This window comes from Lactuca virosa, chromosome 2 (genome assembly GCF_052849685.1).
Source record: "Lactuca virosa cultivar CGN04683 chromosome 2, Lactuca_virosa_CGN04683_v6, whole genome shotgun sequence".
NCBI classification, from domain to species: domain Eukaryota; kingdom Viridiplantae; phylum Streptophyta; class Magnoliopsida; order Asterales; family Asteraceae; genus Lactuca; species Lactuca virosa.
In genome coordinates, this window is record NC_136427.1 from 238080256 (window position 1) to 238085196 (window position 4941).

The following is a 4941-nucleotide window of genomic DNA, read 5'->3' on the forward strand; positions in this document are numbered from 1 at the left end:
CAACCCTTTTACTATTATAATATTAAAAGTTTAATAATTATATATATGTATAAGACAAGTCAGTCTTACCGTTAGTAGGCCTCATTCACGAAGCCGGTTTATAAGGGGGGTATAAGGTTACTGCCTATAAAATGGCAGTTTAATGGGTGTCCACTCTCACCCACCGCTTCCTTGACTGGTGGAGGGTCATTAGCCGAACGGGTAGGATATGACATTAAATCTCGTTAAAAGTATAATGATAATTATAAAGTAACTAAACTTATATTAAATTCCCAATCTTATTTACTTTAGGAAAAAATGTGAATTTGATGCTAATCCATGAAATTGCACTTTACACCTTGCCAAGTCGTTGGTGGAGTGTGTGTGGTTAACCGGCACGCTAACATGGACTAGTAAGGGTGACAAAGGGTGGCTTGATGTTTATCATAGATCAATGGAGCGTGTGTGGTTAACCGACACATTTATTAGGTGATATATGACATTAAGAGTACCAAGTACATTTGCATGGTTATTCACACCTTGTTTGTGATCCTCGACATACCAGTCACAAACTTGAAGGACATAATCGAGATTTAAACATGCCATTGAAAAGTTCAATGAATCTTAAGGGAATCTAGGAATTTCAATCCAATTAAAACTCAATAATCAATTTCGGTTTTCATGGTGGAAATTGGTAAATCGTCATTTACCTACCTTCAAATATTTTGCAATTGGATTACGGCATCCATCCACCAAATTGTAAAATATTGTGTTGGGTCCTAGCCTTAATATTTCATTTGGGTGTTATATTAAGGACTCTTATCTAATCTAAACTTTGTCTTTCTTTTTCAGATGTCTTCCAACAATGCTTCTGGCTCAAACCCTACTGGCCTTTTCTCCGTAATGAACTTGTGTGGGAGAGTTATCTTTGATGGTTCCAACTTTAATGATTGGATCAGGAACATCAGGATGGTTACTCGTTACGAGGACAAGGAATATGTCCTCGACAAAGAGCTTAAGGAAATTTATGAGTCTTCTGCTACTCCTGAGGAGATCACCGAGTTTAGGACTCATGAGAAGGATGCCACCAAGGTGTCTTGTATCATTTTGGCCACTATGACATCTGAACTCCAAAATTCCTATGAGGACTTCTACCCTTTTGAGATGCACCAAGACCTGATGGAAAGATACCATCAAAGTGCTCGTCAAGAGAGGTATGAAATCATCGCCTCCATGATAACAACAAAGATGAAGGATGGAGAACCCATCACGACCCACTTGAAGAAAATGCAAAGGTTTGTGGACCGCTTGCTCAAGTTGAATGTGAACTTCGATGAAGATTTGGCCATAGATATCATTCTACACTCTTTACCCCATGTTATGATCAGTTCCAAATGACCTATCATATGAACAATGAGGAGGTCACTCTTAGCAAGCTTCAAGGAATTTTGAGGATTGCTGAAAGTAGTCTCAAAGGTAAATATGTTGTTTCTACTCCTACTGCTACTACCCCTGTCTTGGCAATTGGACATGGGAAAGGGAAGAGGAGGAAGGCTCCCTCTAAGAGCCGCAGGGGAAAGTCTCTTGATGGATCCTCTTCCACTGGGACCAAAGCTGGTTCTGTTGCTCCCTCTACCATTCCTAAAGAAGTAGAGTGTTTCTATTGTCATGAAAAGGGGCACTGGAAGAGAAGCTAACCTAAATACTTGCAGAATGTAAAGGATGGGAAGGTTAAGCCCACCCATGCAGGTATTTATACTATTTTATCTAATAACTCATCACATTCTTGTTCTTGGGTCCTCGATACAGGTTGTGGAATTCACATTTGTTCTGATGTGCAGATACTAAAAAGAAGTAAGGATGTGGAGCACTGGAAGATGAACTTGATCATGGGAAATAATAAGGTTTCACCTGTCACCAAGATTGGAGTTTTTTCTTTATTGCTTAGTAGTGGGTTAGAATTAGATTTGAATAGTTGTTGCTACTCGTCTGAAATGGCGAGAAATGTTATTTCCTTTCATCGTTTGTACAAACAAGGTTTTAGTTTTTCATTTGATAATGAAATTGGTGCTATTAATGCTTTTTATGATGGTGTTTTTTATTTTAAAGAATTGCCTTGTAATGGTGTATATGAAACTGTGATGGTTGTAGACAACTTAGGAAATAATGTGTTGCACATTGATTCTTCCAATGATTTAGATAAGGCATGCTTGTGGCATTGTTGTCTTGGACATGTCAACTAGAAGCGCATAGGCCAACTCCAAAAGGCTGGAGTTTTGGATTCATTCGACTTAAGGTCGGATGACACTTGTGAATCTTGTTTGCTTGGAAAGATGACCAAGTCACCATTCACTGGTACTTGTGAAAGGGGTGAAGGTTTGTTGGATCTCATACACACCGATGTATGTGGACCTTTCAGAAACGTCACAAGGGATGCTAACCGCTTCTATGTGACTTTTACTGATGATTACAGCAGATATGGATATATCTACTTAATCAAACATAAGTTAGAAACCTTTGAAAGATTCAAAGAGTTTAAACAAGAAGTGGAGAATCAGCTGGGCAGGAAGATAAAGATGTTTCGATCCGATCGAGGTGGTGAGTATCTTAGTATAGAGTTCCTAGACTATCTTAAGGAATGTGGGATTGTTTCACAGTTGACGCCACCTAGGACACCGCAGCTTATTGGACATGGTTCGTTCCATGATGAGTCGAGCTTCGTTACCTATCTCATTCTGGGGGTATGCCTTAGAGACTGTCGCCCATATCCTTAATCTAGTCCCAACTAAGAAGGTTTCCAAAACACCTCACGAGATGTGGACAGGGAAGGTTCCCTCGTTAGCACACATCAAGGTTTGGGGTTGCGAGGCTTTCATGAGACGCGAGACTCACGACAAGCTCGAACCTCGTAGTGAGCAGTGTATTTTCATTGGCTACCCGCAAAAATCCTTTGGATGTCTCTTCTATAGACCGAGTGGCAATGTTGTCTTTGTTGCGAGGAGAGGAGTCTTTCGCGAGGGAGAACTTATAGGCCAAGGAGACAGTGGGAGGCAAATTGACCTTGAAGAGCTTCAAGAGTCAAGCGGTGAAGGAACCTCAAACACTAGCAATCAACCTGAGGAGGAAACTCCTGTTGAACCAGTTGACGAGTCCATACCTCTGAGGCGCTCCAGTAGAGTTAGTGTTCCACCTGTGTTATATGGTTTTCATATAACATCTGAGGGTGAAACATTTATCAGTGATAACACACTGGTAAATTTGGATGAACCTAACAATTACAAGGAAGCCATGGCAGGCCCTGAGTCTGCAAAGTGGAAAGAGGCTATGGACAGCGAGATTCATTCCATGTATGACCATCAAGTTTGGAACTTGGTTGACAATGTATCGGGTCGTAAGACAGTCGGGTGCAAATGGATCTTCAAGAAGAAGACCGACATGGATGGGAAAGTACACACATATAAGGCACAACTGGTTGCGAAGGGCTTTACTCAAACTCATGGAGTTGACTATGATGAGACCTTCTCACTAGTAGCGAAGATTAAATCTATAAGGGTTATGTTGGCCATAGCTGCATTTCGTGACTATGAAATATGTCAAATGGATCTCAAAACCGCTTTCCTTAATGGGAAGTTGGCTGAAGATGTTTACATAAGTCAGCCAGAGGGTTTTGTCAGTGCAAAGTACCCTAATAGAGTGTGTAAGCTTGAGAAATCCATTTATGGATTGAAACAAGCATCTCGCAGATGGAATCTTTGTTTTGATGAGAAAGTCAAAGAGTTTGGATTTTCGAGAAGCGAGGATGAGTCATGTGTGTATTTCAAGGCTAGTGGGAGTATAGTTAGCTTTCTGGTGTTGTATGTAGATGACATGCTACTCATAGGAAATGACATTCCAACCTGCCAGGAGGTGAAGTCTTGGCTTGGGAAGTGTTTCGCTATGAAGGACCTTGGAGAAGCTGCTTACATCCTAGGGATAAGGATATTGAGAGACAGGAGTAAAAGACTAATTGGACTTAGTCAAAGTACCTACTTGGACAAGGTGTTGAAACGATTCAGCATGGAGAATTCCAAGAAAGGTGACTTACCCATCCAAGGCAATACCAAACTGAGTAAGACTCAGAGTTCGAGTACAGAGGCTGAGATAACTGAGATGATTCGAGTACCATATGCTTCCGCAGTTGGATCGATCATGTACGTTATGACTTGTACTCGCCCTGATGTGGCTTTTGTTTTTAGCATGGTCAGCAGATATCAAGGGAATTCTGGTAAAGCTCACTGGACTGCGGTAAAGAACGTTCTTAAGTACCTACGCAGGACTAAGGACCGGGTACGTACTCTTGGTGGGAGTGATGACTTAAGAGTCACAGGGTATAGTGACGCCAACTTTCAGACTGACAGAGATAATTTCCGCTCTCAGTAGGGCTGGGTTTTTACCGTGAATGGAGGAGCAATAACTTGGAAAAGTTCTAAACAGGAGACTGTAGCTGATTCAACATGAAAATCAAAGTACATAGCAACAAGTAAAGCGTCGAAGGAGGCGATATGGCTGAAGAACTTCATCGGAGACCTTGGAGTTGTACCGGCTATAAAGGAGCCTATGGAGATTTTCTGTGACAATGAGGGTGCGGTTGCCTTAACCAAAGAACCAAGGGATCATGGCAGATCCATGCACATCGACAAGAAATATCACTTCATAAGACATCGGGTGGAAGAGGGACTCCTCTTGGTAAAGAGGGTATCATCAGATTAGAACCCATCAGATCCCCTCACGAAGGGACTGAGCAGGGTTAAGCATTTGCAGCATGCGAGACGTATTGGGCTGAAGGATGATATTAGTTTTAATGATTAGATAGCTATTTTGAAACTTGTAATAGATAAAATGTAATTGACATTTGATGATTAAATAAAAGGTGTTTTTTAATTATAAGTAAGGTTACTGTCTTATGTCAATTGTTTACTATTG